The 24,254-nt window shown below is 38.5% G+C and overlaps 1 long non-coding RNA gene across 1 annotated transcript in view; it reads left to right on the top strand.

Annotated features, from left to right (window-relative positions):
* LOC110964428 (uncharacterized) overlaps positions 1–13,121 on the top strand; it is a 47,320-nt gene extending 34,199 nt beyond the window's left edge. The window contains exon 3 of the long non-coding RNA XR_007942739.1: positions 12,882–13,121. This is a non-coding gene — a long non-coding RNA (uncharacterized LOC110964428). The remainder of the gene's footprint in view (positions 1–12,881) is intronic.
* The last annotated feature ends 11,133 nt before the right edge of the window (positions 13,122–24,254 follow it).

Here is a 24,254-nt window from a genome sequence, read left to right as displayed (position 1 = left end):
ATAACCAAATGTTTTACTCTTTGGGTTTAAATATCTGCCTATTAAAGCTTTTGTGCAATAATATTAAGGTTTATGAGATTTTGGTGCATGATTATTGAGGTTTTTGACGTTTCTATCTGTTAATTTTCTTTATTTATTTTTACATTTTCATTCATTCATATCCAGGTTTTTGACACTGGGGTGTCTTAATATCCAGATATTTCCCATTCTGGTGTATTTCCGTCCACGTTTTTGATTCTTTGATGCACTAATATCCAAATGTTTTACTCTCTGGGATCTAATTATCTGTCTTTTTTGACATTTCTGTGTCTTAATTTCGAGGTTTTTTGAGAACATTGTACGTTGATGTCTGTGTTTTCTAAGTTTCAGTGAGGTCATGTGCATGTTTTTGACATTTTGGTGCTTTAATGTCCGGTTTGTGTTTGAGGCTTTGCGGTCGTCTGTCGTCATGTTCAGCTCAGAAACAGTAAATATGTTTCTTTATCATTGATTTTAAGCTTAATTTCAGGTCAGTGTGTGTTTGTTCATTGAGTAAAAGGAAATATTTCACAGCAGGATTTATTGTTGTTCTCCAGAATCAGTCCGTCTCTGAATCCTTTGTCTAACGTGTCACGACTCTCCGATGCCTCAGTTCATAGTGAAGATGCACATTTTAAAGGAGTATTTTAGTTTTTTTAGTCCACAAAACAGCACATATTTAGTTTACTATCATATGAAACATATAAAAGAATAAGAATGACTGGTTCACCAGGACGTTGTTAAACACAGATAAAAACCTGAAGGTGGCGCTAGAGGAACAGCTCATGGTTGATCTTCTGGGCAGCAGGAATAGGATCAGGAACAGAGCAACCCGCAAATGTTTCATATCCAGAGTGATGCTGCTGGTTATTTTATAAACGTTATTTCTGATTTCTGATATGAATCTTTTAATGTTTCTGATTTTTAAAGTTTAGTTTGAGTTTTAGTTTCACACTCAAGTTTCTGAGCTGCTCATCTACTTTTGAGATTCATTCTGAGACCAACAACCTCAGTTTCATTCATGTTTAGCTGTAAAAAGGTTTTTTCTTCCTGCTGTATTTTTACCATCAATTAGACGAAGTTCATGGAGACTATTAGAGCTGGAGTGTAGTCTGCGTATGGGTGGTTTTTATTATTAATGCTGTTACTGGGTAGGAGGGTGTAGAGAGTAAAGACAGTGGGCCGATGGTTGGACCTTGTGGGACTCCAGAGAGAATTTATCAACACAAAGAAGCTGCTGTACTTAATACAAAACCCTTTAAACTCTTTAACCACCTTTACCACTGAGGAAAAGCCAAGTAGAACCCTCCTTGGATGATGTGCAATAAATCCATCTGCTGTCTTTCCATATGTTCGTCCTTCATGTCCACTGAGAAGTATCAGTTCAACTCTTTCTACTTTCCACAAAAAATCTGATTTAATCTGTGGAGGCAAAAAAACAGTAGTTAATGTGGTTTCCTGTTAGTCCAGACTTTAGGGACACCCTGTACATACTACATATATTTACGGCGTCCTTTACCTCCAGCATTTCATCGTTACGTCAGAACTGGTTACATGGAACTAGTTGATGAGCAGAGCGGATGAATATGTCGTCACACGGTGCTATCAGACGGCTTTGTTTCCATTCTCTGGTTGTACTCCACCTTGGATTGTTCTACATTCACTAACTTTTACCTTCTTTATGGCTCCCAGTGTAAGTCAGACTCTTCTGATGCTGGAAGAAAAGGAAAGCCGTCTCCATGGAAGTGAAATTAGACAGAATAAAACACTGGGAACAGAAACACCGACCAACATGGGTCAAGTTGTAGAAACAGGTCAATATGTTGTGTTCTCTTCTTAAAATGATTCATCCATACATGAAAGTTGTTGGTATTCATGACTTTATGAAGAACTGATCAATATAGTGAACGGCTTTACATTTTCATGTTCCGACTTACGGTGAAGATCGACTTAGGTTAATTTGTAGGAACAGAACTGTGAAGTAAGTCGAGGACCTCCTGTAAATAAGAAAAACAAATGAGCACAAAGACATCAAGAACACAAATTTCAGAATATTTACATGAATTAACTGGACTTTTTATAATGTGACTGTAGATAGCACCAGAGTTCTAATTAAAATAAGCTTATTTTACAGAACTAAATGCTACGCTGACACCAGACCTCTGACCGCCTGAGCTCCAGTTTAGACCCAAGTACTGTTCAACCACTAGAACTGCTCTCTACAGCAGCAGATCCAGGTTGTTCTGCTGGTCCTGGTTCAGTGAACTAAACTGTTCTGTGGATCTGATGGTTCACAGAAACTGAAAGTGTTTCTGCAGGGTTCCTCTGAGCCTCCACAGCTCTGACTGGCTGTTTGTCCAGCTTCGTGCTGCTCGCTCAGTTTCCTATTTCTGCTTCCCCAAAGCTGCCGGTAACGTGATCCGGCTGAGAAAAGTTCAGAACACAGTGAAGTCATTTCTGGGAGATTCTCTGATGATGTAAACAGCAGAAGGAAGAAGATCCTGCAGAGGAGATGAATGTTTACGTCTGCTTATTCAGCCGACGGGAACTCTTTCGAAAAGATTTAATAAGAGTGATGCAAACAAGAAAAGGATCCCATACTGGGCAGTAGAACGTGTAGAATCCAGTGCGGTAACATCCAGGTTTTACTCGTTAATAATAATAATAATATCCTTTTATTGGTATTTCAGTATTCAGACATCTAGGACATCATCTTCTTCTTATCCAGGTTTGAGGTTTTGGTGCTTAGCATCCATTTATTTATGTTTTTAGGATGTTAGTATCCAGGTTCTTGAGGTTTTGGTGCCTAAATATCCATTTATTTGTATTTTTAGTGTGTTAATATCCAGCTTTTTGACCCATTGTTATTTTTATATCGAGTTTTTTGGTGTTTTGGTGCAGTAATATCCTTTTTTTTGTCATTTTGTTATAGAAATAATCTGATTTGGGAGATCTTAGTACATTAATGTTCAGCTTTTTGACTCTTTGGTGTCTTTATATTCAGGTTGTTGACATTTTTGTTTCTTAACATGGGCTTTTGACATTTTGGTGCCTAAATATCTATTTATTTATGTGTTTTGTGTGTTGACATGCAGGTCCTTCAGATTTTAGTACATACCTGCTGTTTGAGGCTTTGGTACTGTCCAGATTTTTGACCCACTGGTGCCTAAACATCCATTTATTCAGGGTGAGCCCTAAAGCACATTCTTCTATTAATTAATGAGTAAAAAACTAATCAACAGCTTCAGTCTGTGGTTAAAACCATAGACTGTATAATAAAGCTTTTTATTATTGGATGAATAGGGGAGTATTACTTTAGATTCTTCCATTTCGTTCTAACAGACCGACTGCTGTTCAGTGATTACTGGCTGGAAATAAACTCTCTGCTCTAAAGACCAGCTGACATGTTTATTGATAAAGGTCAGGAAATATCAGCTGACGTATTGATCAGCGGTAAATGGAAACAGTGGTATTGATCCTTGTGTCTGATATTCATCACATAGCAGGAGGTTCAGTAGTTCAACGAGAAGCTAATCCATCATTTCATCCACGAAGCTAGGACCGCTAGCCTGACGCTAGGACCGCTAGCCTGACACTAGGACCGTTAGCCTGACGCTAGGTCCGTTAGCCTAATGCTAGGACCGTTAGCCTGATGCTAGGACTATTTAGTCTGATGCTAGGCCCTTTAGCCTGATGCTAGGACCGTTAGCCTGATGCTAGGTCCGTTAGCCTGACGCTAGGTCCGTTAGCCTAATGCTAGGACCGTTAGCCTGATGCTAGGACTATTTAGTCTGATGCTAGGCCCTTTAGCCTGATGCTAGGACTATTTAGTCTGATGCTAGGCCCTTTAGCCTGATGCTAGGACCGTTAGCCTGATGCTAGGTCCGTTAGCCTGACGCTAGGTCCGTTAGCCTAATGCTAGGACCGTTAGCCTGATGCTAGGACTATTTAGTCTGATGCTAGGCCCTTTAGCCTGATGCTAGGACCGTTAGCCTGATGCTAGGACCGTTAGCCTGATGCTAGGCCCTTTAGCCTGATGCTAGGACCTTTAGCCTGATGCTAGGACCGTTAGCCTAATGCTAGGCCCTTTAGCCTGATGCTAGGCCCCTTAGCCTGATGCTAGGACCGTTAGCCTGATGCTAGGATCGTTAGCCTGATGCTAGGCCCTTTAGCTTGATGCTAGGACCTTTAACCTTATGCTAGGCCTTTTAGACTAATGCTAGGCCCTTTAGCCTGACGCTAGGCCATTTACCCTGATGCTAGGCCCTTTAGCCTGATGCTAGGCCATTTACCCTGATGCTAGGCCCTTTAGCCTGATGCTAGGCCCTTTAGCCTGATGCTAAAGTACACACTGAGCCTCCTGCTGCTGCTCTGCCGGTAGAACTCTGATGAATATGGATGAACATTTGGAGCCTCTTTATTGACACTCAGCGAGTCTGTTGGCAGCAGCTGGAGTCCCGCCCACTGCTCATGAATATTAATGAGGCGTGATGGAGGAGAGGCCACACGAGGCTGACAGCCGACAGATTTATGATGTTGGGGGTGTTGGTGGTTTGTTTGCAGCTCAGGAGAGCGTGACGCCGTTAAACAGCAGCAGATTTAAAACCAGAGTCCTGAACAGACTGCTGATTGGACGTCCAGACGTTCATTCTGATGGAAACATGAAGTTTAAAACAGATGTAGAATGTAAAACAGAATCATTCCCTCCAGCAGACAGCCGGTGGCGCTAAAGTAGACCATCTGAACACTGAAGAAACAAATTCAATCTTAATATTCAGGTTTTGGAGCATTAATGTCCAACGTTTGACTCTTTGGTGTCCTTATATTCAGGTTTTTCACACATTACTCTCTTGACATCCAGACTTTTGACACTTTGGTGCCTAAATATCCATTTATTTATGTTTTAGTGTGTTTTAATACATTAACACTCGGGTTTTTCAGGTGTTAATGCTTTAATGTTCAGCTTTTTGACCCTTTGTCATCTTTATATTGAGTTTTTTGGGGTTTTGGTGCAATAATATCCCTTTTTTTGACATTTTGGCATGGTAATAGTCTGAATTTTTAGCTTTGAGTGCATTAATTGCAGCTCTAGTGTCTTAATATCTGGATGTTTTTTACATTTTTGTGTTAACGTCAAGGTTTCTGATGGTTTGGTGTCTTCATATCTGGGTTGTGGATGATTTGGGTTAATATTCCAGTTTTTATTAGGCTGCCAAGGAATGCGGTGGAGTTATCTGTCCGTCCGTCCGTCCGTCCGTCCGTCCGTCTGTCAGCAACATCACTCTAAATCTGACCAACGGATTTAGATGAAATTTTCAGGGAAGGTCAGAAATGACACAAGGACCAAGTGATTAAACTGTGGGGGTGTTTCTGAGCTGCCTGCTACATATTTAGGTCACGTGATCCGGTATCCGTACATGACGTACACATGGAGAACACACACCTGTGCTCAGGTCATTTAGTTTTAGGGCACATCTGAAATAAATGTTCCCGTGATTTCTGATCATCAATAACTAATAAATAAATGCCGCATTTCTGACATATGGAGGAATGAGCAGGAAGTCATTAGTTTATGACGTCATCGACCTACAGCATTCCATCGTTCCATCAGAACTGGTTATGTTGGAACTCAGCCCGGTCTCACGGGGATTCGTGAAACTGTCACATCAGTTTTTGTTTCGGTTTCGTGCGCACCAACACGATGTCGTCATGTTTTTCGTGCCGCTCACCACGAGAAACCCGCTGTGGTAATCACATCTGAAAGTGGTTTATACCGGCGGATTCATGACGATCTAAGCTGTCCATCGGTGTTTGCGGCCGCTGCTGCGGCCGCCGTTGCAGCCGCCGCTGCGGCTGCTGCTTCGGCCGCCGGACATTCTTTAAATTCCTATTCAAATTCGGCGGATTCATGATGAGTTAAGCTGTCCATCGGCGTTTGCGGCCACCGCCGCGGCCGCCATTGCGGCCGTCAGACATCCGGCCGCAGTAGCAGCTGCGGTGGCGGCCACAAACGCCAATGGACAGCTTAGATCGTCATGAATCCACCGGTATAAACCACTTTCAGATGTGATTACCACAGCGGGTTTCGCTCGTGGTGAGCGGCACGAAAAACATGACGACATCGTGTTGGTGCGCACGAAACCGAAACAAAAACTGACGTGACAGTTTCACGAATCCCCGTGAGACCGTGTTGTGGAACTAGTTGATGAGCAGAGCAGATGAATAAGTCGTCATGCTGCGCTATCAGACGGCTTTGTTTCCATTCTCTGGTTGTACTCCACCTTGGATTGTTCTACATCCTCTAACTTTTTGTCCTTCATTATGGCTCCCAGCGTAAGTCAGACTCTTCTGATGCTGGAAGAAAAGGAAAGCCGTCTCCATGGAAGTGAAGTTAGTTAGAATAAAACGCTCTAGGTGTAGAAACAGGTCAACATGTTCTGTTATCTTCTAGTAAAATGATTCATACATGCATGAAAGTCATCGGTATTCATGACTTTATGAAGGACTGGTGGATATCGTGATGCACAGAACGACTTTGTTTACATTTTCATTGGAGTTCCAACTTACGGTGAAAATTAATTGACGTAGATCCATAGGAACAGAACTCTGAAGTAAGTCCAGGACCTGCTGTATCTGGACTCTCCTGTACTGTCTTTATGTGTAGTTTTTTGATGTTATAATGAAGGTTTTTGAGGTTTTAACCACTAAACAGAATAATCCCACTGAAGTAAATCAAACCTTAGAATTGTGACGTCTGCTTACTTTTTTTTGTAAAATGTGATATTTATGAGCTTCCTCTCCTGCCTTGGGTTGTTCTCTGTAGTATAATAAGATGAGATCTGACTGAATTCATGTGAATAGAATTAACAGGAGCTTAAATGCTTCGGTGTTTAATCAGAAGCGCCAACACCTGGAGGATCCGTTTAGGTTTCTTTCAAACCACAAACTGTGGTTCCTCCTAAATGTGGAGTTCTGCAGTGATTCGGCGTGTTCAGTCCTCGAGGAGAGGAGGTAATATTTCACTGAATATCAAATCAAAGCAGCTCGGTGGAATCAGGAGCTTTGTTTTCAGGCTCCATGAATATCGGATGAAAGAACGTGTCAGCGTTCCTTATTTAAGTCCAACCAGTCAACCAGAAGCTCTGAAACTGCACCCAGTCGGTGTTTCTGGGCAGATGTTCTGCAGTTATTGGCATCAGAAAGCACCTTTAGCGCTGCCTGTGTTTACACAGACAGGTCACGCTAATGGGGTCGTTAATCACAGTTATTGGGCGTTTAGCTGCTTCCACCAGCTATTAGCAGCTAATCGTCTGTTCTGATGGGAGAAAATTAAATATTCAACATCAAATTAGCTCATATCTCTCCAGATCCAGAAAATATTGGTCCTTGGTGGACTGCCAACTGCTCCCAGTGAAGACTTCCTCTGGGTTCCAGGTAGAACATCCAGGAGAACAGATGATTGATGAGCAGAAGAGACGTGGAGTTCATTAAAGAGAAGATGGTTTTTATCTGCAGTAGGAAGTCTTCTGGTCAGAGCTTCAAAAACTGGAGACATGAGATCAGATCAACCACACAGAAGGAGCTGAACTGGTTCTGGTTCAGGATTCACATCCGTCAGCTCACTGGGCTTTTACGTTTTCTGTCTGGATCATTAAGAACCGGAGGACGTCTGACCTGCTCTTTTCCAGTGTTCTGCTCTGTATTGATCAATAATAGGTATTGATCGATCATCAATGGAACCCTTTTATTCCATGTTTTATCTGGTCTGTACGGTGGAACCTTCTACCACACGTCGATGGTTCTATCAGGCACTTTTGGAGGTTTTTAATGACTTTGTTTTAACAAACGGTTCTTTAACCCTCATGTCGTCCTGAGGGTCAAATTGACTCATTTTAAAGTTAGAAAATGTGGAAAAAAATATATTTTTATGTCCACATTTTCAATATTTTTGGGAATTTTTTAAAACTATTTTTTGGTGGAAAAAAAGAAATGTCAATAAAATGTTTATTAAGAACATTCACATAAAAATCAACCAAAATCCAGTAAAATTTCCTGGATTTTGGTTGATTTTTATGTGAATGCTCTTAAAGAAAATAATAGAAGTTTTACTGATATTTATGGAATCACTTTAGATATTTTTAGGATTTTTCTTTTGGAAGATTTTTACTCATTTTTGATTTTCTTGCCAAATTTGGGGGATTTTTTTTAAAATAAAACTTTTAAGGAATTATTGGAATTTTCTTCCTGAAAATTTTGCAAATTTTCAGAAATTTGGGGATTTTTTTGCTGAATTTTTGATATTCATTTTTTCAAACATGGAAACAATATTTTTTTGGTGCCAGTCAATGAAGACAATAGGAGAGCTAAAAAACTGCTTGCTAAAAGGTTCTCCAGGAACTAAACATGGTTCCTCAGTGGCATCACAATGAAGAACCGTGTTTAGGTTCCAGTTAGAAGCTTAATTTGTCTGGTCTCTGTCTGTGAACACCAAATAATGGTTGAATTAATGTTGAGCTTTTCTGCTTCACCAGAGACCAGTGAGGGTAGAACCATCAACCAGAACACGACAGAACCCTAAGAGGAACATGGTTCATCAGCAACAAACTAGAACACGTCAATGTTTGTGGGTTTAATTTCTAAAAAAATTGTCTCATTATGGCCAACGATAAATAGAATGTGGTGTCATCTGTAATAAAACTGATGCTGGGTTCTAAAAGACGTTTAGATCATAGAAGTGGAACCGGCAGTGAACCCCTCATCCTCCTGCTGCCAGAAATGATGAAGGCTGCTGATTTAGAACTTTTCTCCTGATGACAGTAACACTGGTTTGAAGTAAGAGAATCTGGTCGACTGTCAATTCCATCCGTTCCTTTGTGGTTCCTTTGTGGTTCCTTTGATGGAAACAGCTCAGAAGTTCCTCATCTTTACGTTTCACTCAGAAACCTGGATGCTTACTGTTCTGTGTGACTGTTCTGCATAAAACAGCAGCATGAGGATAAATTCCTGAATCACATGATCTCCGTTAAGAACAGCTCATTCTGGAGCTCCTACTGATCCATTAGCCTCATTGTTCTGCAGAGAACCTCCACGTTCTGCTCCACTGTGACCCAGACTGAAGGATAATCCTGCAGGTTGAGTCTCAGGTCGGTTTGTAGGTCAGTTTCATAATGACGCTGGATGACGTAACGGGAATAGAAGCAGATTACAGACAGCAGCTGGATGGGTTCCGTCCAGATGTTGGTTCTTCTTCTGGTCCATGAACTAGTCCAGCATCTTTCTGTTCTCAGAGTCCCTCGCCCTTTTCACAGTCAGCATAATGGACTAATCTCATTTATCTAGACTGGTTTAAATCAGTGAGGCTCAGAACATGTGACCAGCAGGAAACTGAAAAACATTTCAGAGAACAGATTAAAATTCCAGATTTAGCTCCAAACTCTGAGCTGCAGCACAAATCTGCTGTTTGTCTCATAAATACTCCATTAACGTCCTGCATTTCGTCCATCAGAACCAACGTAGTTTAATCCACTGGTTTCCAACCTCTGGTTCAGACCCTCTAGGTCACTGCAGACGTCTGAAGGTCCTGAGAAGATCAGCTGGAGACAGTTCCTCTGATCTTTGAGTCATGCTGCTGAACAATTTAAAGAAATTAAATCACTGCAGTGGAAATCTGAATCATGTGAGACGTTGAGTGGAACAGAAGAGTTCAGAGACCAGCTGGTAAACAGAACCACCAATCAGAACCGTTCTTCTGTTATCTGCTGGTTCTGGAGGCTGAAGGTTCTAACCCCACACCAGAGCAACATGTTAGAGTCAATCTCTGAGATGGTTCCTCCTCTGGGGATCTGATAGGTGTCTTTAATCTGTTCAGGGGAACATCTGTTCAGGGGAACATCTGTCTAGGATCTACCTCAAGCTTCCTGGATGACTGAGAACCTCCACAGGTGTTTCACTACAACTTTTTGCAGTGAAAACAGATGAAATTGGATCATTTATCAGCTGAAGAACCAGAAACTTCTGTCAGAAGATGTTGTGAGTCCTGCAAAGAAGTTCTCAAAGCTGCTGGTTTCTTTGTCAAAAACATCTGTTCCTGCCGCTGTAACGCTGAGGACGTCTTCCTGTTTGAATAACCTTTACTGAACCGTGAACATGATGGCAGGAGAAGGTTGGAGGTTGGAGGTTGGAGGTTGGACGGTGGCTGAAGTTCAGGTTTTTGTTGTTTTCTTTATTTTTTTCTTACTTCTTGGCTCTTTGTTGAGCTTGTTTCCATGTTAGATGTTTGGTTGAGTTCGGGATCCAACATTAGCTGCTTAGTTTAAGAAAAGATCCCAGTTTGTGGTTAAAAAACAACCTTTTCATGTGTTTGTAGCATCTCCTCCATCTCCTGGGTTACCATGGAGATGAGTGATGATTGGTCGGCTGGAAAGGAGTGAAGCAGTGAAGCAGATGATGTGTTGAAGAGAAACATGTTAGAGATGTAAAGACATAAAGAACCCTGAGCCAGAACCTGGAGTTCAGTTTAAGGAACCTCAGCTGGTTATTAGGATGGAACTGTTAGCAACCAGCTAACTGTGTAGCAGCAGGTTGTGTGTTTGTGTAGCAGCAGGTTGAGTGTTTGTGTAGCCGCAGGTTGAGTGTTTGTGTAGCCGCAGGTTGAGTGTTTGTGTAGCAGCAGGTTGTGTGTTTGTGTAGCAGCAGGTTGAGTGTTTGTGTAGCCGCAGGTTGAGTGTTTGTGTAGCAGCAGGTTGAGTGTTTGTGTAGCAGCAGGTTGTGTGTTTGTGTAGCAGCAGGTTGAGTGTTTGTGTAGCAGCAGGTTGAGTGTTTGTGTAGCAGCAGGTTGTGTGTTTGTGTAGCAGCAGGTTGAGTGTTTGTGTAGCAGCAGGTTGTGTGTTTGTGTAGCTGATGATTGTGTGTTTGTGTAGCTGATGATTGTGTGTTTGTGTAGCTGATGATTGTGTGTTGTTGTGTGTTTGTGTAGCTGTAAATTGCTTGTTAAACTGAACCTCCTCCTCTGTTTTCATTAGCGGGTCATTAGCATGTGTGTCCTGCTGAGTGTGTGTTTGTGTAACTGATGATTGTGTGTTTGTGTAGCTGATGATTGTGTGTTTGTGTAGCTGATGATTGTGTGTTTAATATCAGCCTCCCTCTGGTTATCAGCAGCGTCTTTATTTTCCTCCGTCAGCAGCATCAATGCTTCATGAATAATAATAATAATAATAATAATAATAATAATAATAATAATAATATGTTTCCTGTTTGAGGACGACGTTCTGCTGCTGGATTCTTTGTTTTCGTGTTTTCATGACCTGCTGTTAGATAAACTAATGAACAAGTTAAACACGTTCTGTTTTTGGTGTCTTCATATCCGGTTCTTTGGTCTGCTGGTGTCATATCTAATTATTTTTTGCATTTTGAACAAATTAATTTTGGACTTTTTATGTTTGTTTTTTTTTCATTTTGAACCAAAGTTGAAACATTTGTTGCACTCTGGATCTGGTCCTGGATGAAGACTGGTTTCAGATGTTTATTAGGAGTAGTTTGGGTTTGGTCCAGATACTGTACTGGTTTCAGACTTTAAGGACTGGTTTCAGACGGTATTCTGGCTGGTTCTGAACATTTTAGTTTTTTTGACCTTCTGCTGTTCTCTCCAGGTTTCAGAGGGTTTGACGTCTTTATACTCAAGTCTTTGATGTTTGACATCATAATATCCAGGTTTTAAGCATTTTGGTATCTTTTTATACAGTTTTTGGTGTTTTAGTTAATATCCGGGTTCTTGAGGATTTATTGTCATTATATCCCAGTTTTGAGTGTTTGACATCTTCATACCAGAGGTTTGGATGTTTTGGTGTCTTCATATCCAGATCTTTGGACTTCTGCTGTCATATTCAGGTTTCTTAACCTGGCAGTAGCCAGATTAATAATTGTGTAGTACTTGATAGTACTCCACAATATCAATCTGGGACCGCTCCATGTAAATCCGTTCGGATAAAAGAGGCACAGATTGGACAATGCAACAGTATGTCCCGCCTCTGACAGGTTTGTTTTTAGCCAATCGCGGGATCTTCACAACGAGCGGAGCGAATTGGTAGATTAAACTCTGACCAAAACCCCTAGGTAAAAAAGCACAAACATCTTTACCATCCAGAAATGTACAAAGCGCCTCTCGTTGTTCTTCCTTCAAAGCAGCGATAAGAGATTCAGCTAAAACTGACTTAATAGCAGCATCTACACGATCGTTGTCCTCCGTTGCCGTGTTTGTTTTGATCTACTGGCGCTTGGTGTCGTCTTCACACCCGGATATCCCGCCCCACACACGAATACTGCTGATTGGCCCGAACCAACTTGGCTCTGTACGAACAGTGAATGCGGGAGCGGAGCAAGATGGTTTCTTGAGAGATTTGTGAACTCACAAATGTCGCGAGAAATCAACTTGCTGGCAAGGTTACAGGTTTCTGAGGGTTTGGCATGTTAATACTCGGCTTATTGGCGTTTCAGTGTCTTCATGTCTGGCTCTTTGGGTGTTTTGGGATCTTCATATCCTGGGTTTCAGCATTTTGATGTCTTAATATCCAGCTTTTTGATGTTCAGCTGCATTAATGTCCAGGTGTTTGACATTTTGATGTCTTTTTAACCCCATTTTTTGCTGTTTTGGTGTCTTAATGTGAAGGTTTCTGACAGAAGACATCTCTGAGTTCTCTGTCCTTCTTCATGTTGTTCTGGTTCCACAGAGCTGCAGGACTGTAGACTGAAAATGAACCACAGTGAAGAACGATGAGACAGGAGTGTTAACTGGATTTTAGTGTTCACATGATTCACTGTTCTGAGCTCACATCTAAACCTGACGAAATGCTGTCTCTGTCTTCCAGGAGCTGAGGACCATCAGGGTGAAGCAGCTGATTGGTTGACCTGTCGGGGGGTCGGAGGTCATGGCGGGCCGACTCCTCCTCTTCCTTTGCGTCTATGTGACGCTTGGCCACGCCCACTTACCATCCGGACAGCGTCTCAAGCCCCGCCTCCAGAGAGACAGACGCAACATCCGACCAAACATCATCCTGATCCTGACGGACGACCAGGACCTGGAGCTGGGTACGTGTACTACTATAGAGTACATGTAGTATAAGAGGATACATGTAGTATAAGAGGGTACATGCAGTATAAGAGGGTACATGTAGTATAAGAGGGTACATGCAGTATAAGAGGGTACATGTAGTATAAGAGGGTACATGTAGTAGTAGAGGGTACATGTAGTATAAGAGGATACATGTAGTATAAGAGGATACATGTAGTATAAGAGGATACATGTAGTATAAGAGGGTACATGCAGTATAAGAGGGTACATGTAGTATAAGAGGGTACATGTAGTAGTAGAGGGTACATGTAGTATAAGAGGATACATGTAGTATAAGAGGATACATGTAGTATTAGAGGATACATGTAGTATTAGAGGATACATGTAGTATAAGAGGATACATGTAGTATTAGAGGATACATGTAGTATTAGAGGATACATGTAGTATAAGAGGATACATGTAGTATTAGAGGGTACATGTAGTATAAGAGGGTACATGTAGTATAAGAGGATACATGTAGTATTAGAGGGTAAGTGTAGTATAAGAGGATACATGTAGTATAAGAGGATACATGTAGTATAAGAGGATACATGTAGTATTAGAGGATACATGTAGTATTAGAGGATACATGTAGTATAAGAGGATACATGTAGTATTAGAGGATACATGTAGTATTAGAGGATACATGTAGTATAAGAGGATACATGTAGTATTAGAGGGTACATGTAGTATAAGAGGGTACATGTAGTATAAGAGGATACATGCAGTATAAGAGGGTACATGTAGTATAAGAGGATACATGTAGTATAAGAGGATACATGTAGTATAAGAGGATACATGTAGTATAAGAGGATACATGTAGTATTAGAGGATACATGTAGTATTAGAGGATACATGTAGTATAAGAGGATACATGTAGTATTAGAGGATACATGTAGTATTAGAGGATACATGTAGTATAAGAGGATACATGTAGTATTAGAGGGTACATGTAGTATAAGAGGGTACATGTAGTATAAGAGGATACATGTAGTATTAGAGGGTAAGTGTAGTATAAGAGGATACATGTAGTATTAGAGGGTGCATGTAGTATAAGAGGGTACATGTAGTATAAGAGGATACATGTAGTATAAGAGGGTACATGTAGTATAAGAGGATACATGTAGTATTAGAGGGTAAGTATAGTATAAGAGGATACATGTAGTAGTAGAGGGTACATGTAGTATAAGAGGGTACATGTAGTATAAGAGGGTACATGTAGTATAAGAGGATACATGTAGTATAAGAGATACATGTAGTATAAGAGGGTACATGTAGTATAAGAGGATACATGTAGTATTAGAGGGTACATGTAGTATAAGAGGATACATGTAGTATTAGAGGGTAAGTGTAGTATAAGAGGATACATGTAGTATAAGAGGATACATGTAGTATAAGAGGGTACATGTAGTATAAGAGGATACATGTAGTATTAGAGGGTAAGTGTAGTATAAGAGGATACATGTAGTATAAGAGGATACATGTAGTATAAGAGGATACATGTAGTATTAGAGGGTAAGTGTAGTATAAGAGGATACATGTAGTATAAGAGGATACATGTAGTATAAGAGGATACATGTAGTATTAGAGGGTACATGTAGTATAAGAGGATACATGTAGTAGTAGAGGGTACATGTAGTATTAGAGGATACATGTAGTATAAGAGGATACATGTAGTATTAGAGGGTAAGTGTAGTATAAGAGGATACATGTAGTAGTAGAGGGTACATGTAGTATAAGAGGATACATGTAGTATTAGAGGGTACATGTAGTATTAGAGGATACATGTAGTATAAGAGGATACATGTAGTATTAGAGGGTAAGTGTAGTATAAGAGGATACATGTAGTAGTAGAGGGTAAGTGTAGTATAAGAGGATACATGTAGTATAAGAGGGTAAGTGTAGTATAAGAGGGTACATGTAGTATAAGAGGGTACATGTAGTATTAGAGGGTAAGTGTAGTATAAGAGGATACATGTAGTATAAGAGGGTAAGTGTAGTATAAGAGGGTACATGTAGTATAAGAGGGTACATGTAGTATTAGAGGGTAAGTGTAGTATAAGAGGATACATGTAGTAGTAGAGGATACATGTAGTATAAGAGGATACATGTAGTATTAGAGGGTAAGTGTAGTATAAGAGGGTACATGTAGTATAAGAGGGTACATGTAGTATTAGAGGGTACATGTAGTATAACAGGATACATGTAGTATTAGAGGTAAGTGTAGTATAAGAGGATACATGTAGTATTAGAGGGTAAGTGTAGTATAAGGGATACATGTAGTATAAGAGGGTACATGTAGTATAAGAGGGTACATGTAGTATAAGAGGGAATTATAGAACATGTAGTATAAGAGGGTACATGTAGTATAAGAGGGTACATGTAGTATAGAGGATACATGTAGTATAAGAGGATCATGTAGTAGTAGAGGGTACATGTAGTATAAGAGAATACATGTAGTATAAGAGGATACATGTAGTATAAGAGGATACATGTAGTAGTAGAGGGTACATGTAGTATAAGAGAATACATGTAGTATAAGAGGATACATGTAGTATAAGAGGATACATGTAGTATAAGAGGGTACATGTAGTAGTAGAGGGTACATGTAGTATTAGAGGGTACATGTAGTATTAGAGGATACATGTAGTATAAGAGGGTACATGTAGTATTAGAGGATACATGTAGTATTAGAGGGTAAGTGTAGTATAGAGGATACATGTAGTATTAGAGGATACATGTAGTATTAGAGGGTAAGTGTAGTATAAGAGGATACATGTAGTATAAGAGGATACATGTAGTATTAGAGGGTAAGTGTAGTATAAGAGGGTACATGTAGTATTAGAGGGTACATGTAGTATAAGAGGATACATGTAGTATAGAGGGTACATGTAGTATAAGAGGGTACATGTAGTATAAGAAGGATACATGTAGTATTAGAGGGTAAGTGTAGTATAAGAGGGTAAATGTAGTATAAAGAGGATACATGTAGTATAAGAGGGTACATGTAGTATAGAGGGGTACATGTAGTATTAGAGGGTACATGTAGTATTAGAGGATACATGTAGTATAAGAGGGTACATGTAGTATTAGAGGATACATGTAGTATTAGAGGGTAAGTGTAGTACAAGAGGTACATGTAGTATTAGAGGGTAAGTGTAGTATAAGAGGGTACATGTAGTATAAGAGGGTACATGTAGTATAAGAGGATACATGTAGTATTAGAGGGTAAGTGTAGTATAAGAGGGTACATGTAGTAGTAGAGGGTACATGTAGTATAAGAGGGTACATGTATATAAGAGGGTACATGTAGTATAAGAGGATACATGTAGTATAAGAGGATACATGTAGTATTAGAGGGTAAGTGTAGTATAAGAGGGTACATGTAGTATAAGAGGGTACATGTAGTATAAGAGGATACATGTAGTATAAGAGGATACATGTAGTATTAGAGGGTAAGTGTAGTATAAGAGGGTACATGTAGTATAAGAGGATACATGTAGTATAAGAGGTACATGTAGTATAAGAGGGTACATGTAGTATAAGAGGATACATGTAGTATAAGAGGATACATGTAGTATTAGAGGGTAAGTGTAGTATAAGAGGGTACATGTAGTATAAGAGGATACATGTAGTATAAGAGGTACATGTAGTATTAGAGGGTAAGTGTAGTATAGAGAGGTACATGTAGTATAAGAGGGTACATGTAGTATTAGAGGGTAAGTGTAAGTATAAGAGGGTACATGTAGTATAGAGGATACATGTAGTATTAGAGGGTAAGTGTAGTATAAGAGGGTACATGTAGTATAAAGAGGATACATGTAGTATTAGAGGTAAGTGTAGTATAAGAGGGTACATGTAGTATTAGAGGGTACATGTAGTATAAGAGGGTACATGTAGTATTAGAGGGTACATGTAGTATAAGAGGATACATGTAGTATAAGAGGGTACATGTAGTATAAGAGGGTACATGTAGTATTAGAGGGTACATGTAGTAGTAGATGATACATGTAGTATTAGAGGGTACTGTAGTATAGAGGGTACATGTAGTATAAGAGGGTACATTAGTATTAGAGGGTACATGTAGTATTAGAGGGTACATGTAGTATAAGAGGATACATGTAGTATAAGAGGGTACATGTAGTATAAGAGGGTACATGTAGTATAAAGGGTACATGTAGTAGTAGAGGATACATGTAGTATTAGAGGGTACATGTAGTATAAGAGGATACATGTAGTATTAGAGGGTAAGTGTAGTATAAGAGGGTACATGTAGTATAAGAGGGTACATGTAGTATAAGAGGGTACATGTAGTATTAGAGGGTAAGTGTAGTATAAGAGGATACATGTAGTAGTAGAGGATACATGTAGTATAAAGGATACATGTAGTATTGAGGGTAAGTGTAGTATAAGAGGGTACATGTAGTATAAGAGGGTACATGTAGTATAAGAGGGTACATGTAGTATAACAGGATACATGTAGTATTAGAGGGTAAGTGTAGTATAAGAGGATACATGTAGTATAAGGGTAAGTGTAGTATAAGAGGTACATGTAGTATAAGAGGATACATGTAGTATTAGAGGGTAAGTGTAGTATAAGAGGATACATGTAGTATAAGAGGTACATTAGTGATTAAGAGGGTACATGTAGTATAAGAGGGTACATGTAGTATAAGAGGGTACATGTAGTATAAGAGGATACATGTAGTATTAGAGGGTAAGTGTAGTATAAGAGGATACATGTAGTATAAGAGGGTACAGTGTAGTATAAGAGGGTACATGTATATAAGAGGGTACATGCAGTATAAGAGGGTACATGTAGTATAAGAGGGTACATGTAGTAGTAGAGGGTACATGTAGTATAAGAGGATACATGTAGTATAAGAGGGTACATGCAGTATAAGAGGGGTACAATGTATATAAGAGGGTACATGTAGTAGTAGAGGGTACATGTAGTATAAGAGGATACATGTAGTATAAGAGATACATGCAGTATAAGAGGTACATGTAGTATAAGAGGGTACATGCAGTAGAAGAGGGTACATGTAGTAGTAAGAGGTACATGTAGTAGTAGAGGGTACATGTAGTATAAGAGGATACATGTAGTATAAGAGGATACATGTAGGTAATAAGAGGATACATGTAGTATAGAGGATACATGTAGTATTAGAGGATACATGTAGTATTAGAGGATACATGTAGTATAAGAGGATACATGTAGTATTAGAGGGTACATGTAGTATAAGAGGGTCATTGTAGTATTAGGAGGTACATGTAGTATAAGAGGATACATGTAGTATAAGAGGGTACATGTAGTATAAGAGGGTACATGTAGTATTAGAGGGTACATGTAGTAGTAGATGATACATGTAGTATTAGAGGGTACATGTAGTATAAGAGGGTACATGTAGTATAAGAGGGTACATGTAGTATTAGAGGGGTACATGTAGTTATTAGAGGGTACATGTAGTATAAAGAGGATACATGTAGTATAGAGGGTACATGTAGTATAAGAGGGTACATGTAGTATAAAGGGTACATGTAGTAGTAGAGGATACATGTAGTATTAGAGGGTACATGTAGTATAAGAGGATACATGTAGTATTAGAGGGTAAGTGTAGTATAAGAGGGTACATGTAGTATAAGAGGGTACATGTAGTATAGAGGGTACATGTAGTATTAGAGGGTAAGTGTAGTATAAGAGGATACATGTAGTAGTAGAGGATACATGTAGTATAAGAGGATACATGTAGTATTAGAGGGTAAGTGTAGTATAAGAGGGTACATGTAGTATAAGAGGGTACATGTAGTATAAGAGGGTACATGTAGTATAAGAGGATACATGTAGTATTAGAGGTATGTAGTATAGAGGATACATGTAGTATAGAGGGTAATGTAGTATAAGAGGTACATGTAGTATAAGAGGATACATGTAGTATTAGAGGGTAATGTAGTATAAGAGGATACATGTAGTATAAGAGGGTACATGTAGTATAAGAGGGTACATGTAGTATAAGAGGTACATGTAGTATAAGAGGATACATGTAGTATAAGAGGATACATGTAGTATTAGAGTAAGTGTAGTATAAGAGGATACATGTAGTATAAGAGGTACATGTAGTATAAGAGGGTACATGTAGTATAAGAGGTACATGTAGTATAAGAGGGTACATGTAGTATAAGAGGATACATGTAGTATTAGAGGTAATGTAGTATAAGAGGATACATGTAGTATAAGAGGGTACATGTAGTATAGAGGGTACATGTAGTATAAGAGGTACATGTAGTATAGAGGGTACATGTAGTATAAGAGGTACATGTAGTAAGAGGGTAATGTAGTATAAGAGGTACATGTAGTTAGAGGGTACATGTAGTATAAGAGGTACATGTTAGTATAAGAGGATACATGTAGTATAAGAGGGTACATGTAGTATAAGAGGTACATGTAGTATAAGAGGGTACATGTAGTATAAGAGGTACATGTAGTATAAGAGGTACATGTAGTATAAGAGGTACATGTAGTATAAGAGGGTACATGTAGTATAAGAGGGTACATGTAGTATAAGAGGGTACATGTAGTATAAGAGGTACATGTAGTATAAGAGGTACATGTAGTATAAGAGGATACATGTAGTATAAGAGGTACATGTAGTATAAGAGGGTACATGTAGTATAAGGGTACATGTAGTATAGAGGTACATGTAGTATAAGAGGATACATGTAGTATAAGGGTACATGTAGTATAAGAGGGTACATGTAGTATAAGAGGATACATGTAGTATAGAGGGTAATGTAGTATAAGAGGATACATGTAGTATAGAGGTACATGTAGTATAAGAGGGATACATGTAGTATAGAGGATACATGTAGTATAAGAGGGTACATGTAGTATAGAGGATACATGTAGTATAGAGGGTAAGTGTAGATAAGAGGTACATGTAGTATAGAGGTACATGTAGTATAAGAGGGTACATGTAGTATAAGAGGTACATGTAGTATAAGAGGTACATGTAGTAAGAGGATACATGTAGTATAAGAGGATACATGTAGTATAAGAGGGTACATGTAGTATAAGAGGATACATGTAGTATTAGAGGGTACATGTAGTATAAGAGGTACATGTAGTATAAGAGGATACATGTAGTATTAGAGGGTAAGTGTAGTATAAGAGGTACATGTAGTATAAGAGGTACATGTAGTATAAGAGGTACATGTAGTATAAGAGGTACATGTAGTATAAGAGGTACATGTAGTATAGAGGGTACATGTAGTATAGAGGATACATGTAGTATAAGAGGATACATGTAGTATTAGAGGGTACATGTAGTATAAGGGATACATGTAGTATAAGGGTACATGTAGTATAAGAGGTACATGTAGTATTAGAGGGTACAGTGTAGTATAAGAGGATACATGTAGTATAAGAGGTACATGTAGTATAAGAGGTACATGTAGTATAGAGGTAAGTGAGTATAAGAGGATACATGTAGTAGTAGAGGGTAAGTTGTAGTATAAGAGGGTACATGTAGTATAAGAGGGTACATGTAGTATAAGAGGGTACATGTAGTATTAGAGGGTAAGTGTAGTATAAGAGGATACATGTAGTAGTAGAGGACATGTAGTATAAGAGGTACATGTAGTATTAGAGGTAAGTGTAGTATAAGAGGGTACATGTAGTATAAGAGGGTACATGTAGTATAAGAGGTACATGTAGTATAACAGGTACATGTAGTATAGAGGGTAATGTAGTATAAGAGGATACATGTAGTATAGAGGGTAAGTGTAGTATAAGAGGGTACATGTAGTATAAGAGGATACATGTAGTATAGAGGGTAATGTAGTATAAGAGGGTACATGTAGTATAAGAGGTACATGTAGTATAAGAGGGTACATGTAGTATAGAGGTACATGTAGTATAAGAGGGTACATGTAGTATAAGAGGTACATGTAGTATTAGAGGGTACATGTAGTATAAGAGGATACATGTAGTATAAGAGGTACATGTAGTATAAGAGGGTACATGTAGTATAAGAGGATACATGTAGTATAAGAGGGTACATGTAGTATAAGAGGGTACATGTAGTATAAGGGTACATGTAGTATAGAGGTACATGTAGTATAAGAGGATACATGTAGTATTAGAGGGTACATGTAGTATAAGAGGTACATGTAGTATAAGAGGTACATGTAGTATAAGAGGGTACATGTAGTATAGAGGGTACATGTAGTATAGAGGGTACATGTAGTATTAGAGGTACATGTAGTATAAGAGGTACATGTAGTATAAGAGGATACATGTAGTATTAGAGGGTAATGTAGTATAAGAGGTACATGTAGTATAGAGGTACATGTAGTATTAAGAGGGTACATGTAGTATAAGAGATACATGTAGTATAAGAGGGATACATGTAGTATTAGAGGGTACATGTAGTATAAGAGGGTACATGTAGTATAGAGGGTACATGTAGTATAAGAGGTACATGTAGTATAAGAGGGTACATGTATAAGAGGGTACATGTAGTATAGAGGATACATGTAGTATTAGAGGGTAAGTGTAGTATAAGAGGTACATGTAGTATAGAGGGTACATGTAGTATAAGATACATGTAGTATAGAGGGTACATGTAGTATAAGAGGGTACATGTAGTATTAGAGGGTACATGTAGTATAGAGGTACATGTAGTATAAGAGGGTACATGTAGTATAAGAGGTACATGTAGTATAGAGGTAATGTAGTATAAGAGGGTACATGTAGTTAGAGGGTAAGTGTAGTATAAAGGGTACATGTAGTATAAGAGGTACATGTAGTATAAGAGGATACATGTAGTATTAGAGGGTAAGTGTAGTATAAGAGGTACATGTAGTAGTAGAGGGTACATGTAGTATAAGAGGGTACATGTAGTATAAGAGGTACATGTAGTATAAGAGGGTACATGTAGTATAAGAGGATACATGTAGTATAGAGGGTAAGTGTAGTATAAGAGGGTACATGTAGTATAAGAGGATACATGTAGTATAAGAGGTACATGTAGTATTAGAGGGTACATGTAGTATAAGAGGGTACATGTAGTATAAGAGGTACATGTAGTATAAGAGGTACATGTAGTATAAGAGGTACATGTAGTATAAGAGGATACATGTAGTATAAGAGGATACATGTAGTATTAGAGGGTAAGTGTAGTATAAGAGGTACATGTAGTATAAGAGGTACATGTAGTATAAGAGGTACATGTAGTATAGAGGGTAAGTGTAGTATAAGAGGTACATGTAGTATAAGAGGTACATGTAGTATAAGAGGGTACATGTAGTATAAGAGGATACATGTAGTATTAGAGGGTAATGTAGTATAAGAGGTACATGTAGTATAAGAGGATACATGTAGTATAGAGGGTAATGTAGTATAAGAGGGTACATGTAGTATAAGAGGGTACATGTAGTATAAGAGGGTACATGTAGTATAGAGGGTACATGTAGTATAAGAGGATACATGTAGTATAAGAGGGTACATGTAGTATAAGAGGTACATGTAGTATTAGAGGGTACATGTAGTATAAGAATACATGTAGTTAAGAGGGTACATGTAGTATAGAGGGTACATGTAGTATAGAGGATACATGTAGTATAAGAGGGTACATGTAGTATAAGAGGTACATGTAGTATAAGAGGGTACATGTAGTATAGAGGGTACATGTAGTATAGAGGGTACATGTAGTATAAGAGGATACATGTAGTATAGAGGGTACATGTAGTATAAGAGGGTACATGTAGTATAAGGGTACATGTAGTATAGAGGATACATGTAGTATAGAGGTACATGTAGTATAAGAGGATACATGTAGTATTAGAGGGTAAGTGTAGTATAAGAGGATACATGTAGTATAAGAGGGTACATGTAGTATAAGAGGTACATGTAGTATAGAGGGTAATGTAGTATAAGAGGATACATGTAGTAGAGGGATACATGTAGTATAAGAGGATACATGTAGTATTAGAGGGTAATGTAGTATAAGAGGTACATGTAGTATAAGAGGGTACATGTAGTATAAGAGGTACATGTAGTATAAAGGATAAGTAGTATTAGAGGTAATGTAGTATAAGAGGATACATGTAGTATAAGAGGTACATGTAGTATAAGAGGGTACATGTAGTATAAGAGGTACATGTAGTATTAGAGGGTAATGTAGTATAGAGGATACATGTAGTATAAGAGGGTACATGTAGTATAAGAGGGTACATGTAGTATAAGAGGGATACATGTAGTATAAGAGGATACATGTAGTATTAGAGGGTAAGTGTAGTATAAGAGGATACATGTAGTATAAGAGGTACATGTAGTATAAGAGGGTACATGTAGTATAAGGGTACATGTAGTATAAGAGGATACATGTAGTATTAGAGGGTAATGTAGTATAAGAGGATACATGTAGTATAGAGGTACATGTAGTATAAGAGGGTACATGTAGTATAAGAGGATACATGTAGTATAAGAGGGTACATGTAGTATAAGAGGATACATGTAGTATTAGAGGTAATGTAGTATAAGAGATACATGTAGTATAGAGGGTACATGTAGTATAAGAGGTACATGTAGTATAAGAGGGTACATGTAGTATAAGAGGTACATGTAGTAAGAGGATACATGTAGTATAAGAGGGTACATGTAGTATAGAGGATACATGTAGTATTAGAGGGTACATGTAGTATAGAGGTACATGTAGTATAAGAGGATACATGTAGTATTAGAGGGTACAGTGTAGTATAAGAGGATACATGTAGTATAAGAGGATACATGTAGTATAAGAGGATACATGTAGTATAGAGGTAATGTAGTATAAGAGGTACATGTAGTATAGAGGGTACATGTAGTATTAGAGGTACATGTAGTATAAGAGGATACATGTAGTATAAGAGGTACATGTAGTATAAGAGGGTAAGTGTAGTATAAGAGGATACATGTAGTATAGAGGATAATGTAGTATAAGAGGATACATGTAGTATAAGAGGGTACATGTAGTATAAGAGGGTAATTGTAGTATAGAGGATACATGTAGTATAGAGGTACATGTAGTATTAGAGGGTAATGTAGTATAAGAGGGTACATGTAGTATAAGAGTACATGTAGTATTAGAG

This window comes from Acanthochromis polyacanthus, chromosome 6 (assembly GCF_021347895.1).
Source record: "Acanthochromis polyacanthus isolate Apoly-LR-REF ecotype Palm Island chromosome 6, KAUST_Apoly_ChrSc, whole genome shotgun sequence".
Classification (NCBI taxonomy): Eukaryota; Metazoa; Chordata; class Actinopteri; family Pomacentridae; genus Acanthochromis; species Acanthochromis polyacanthus.
The sequence above is the reverse complement of the archived record's forward strand: the minus strand, read 5'-3'. Positions and strand labels throughout refer to the sequence as shown.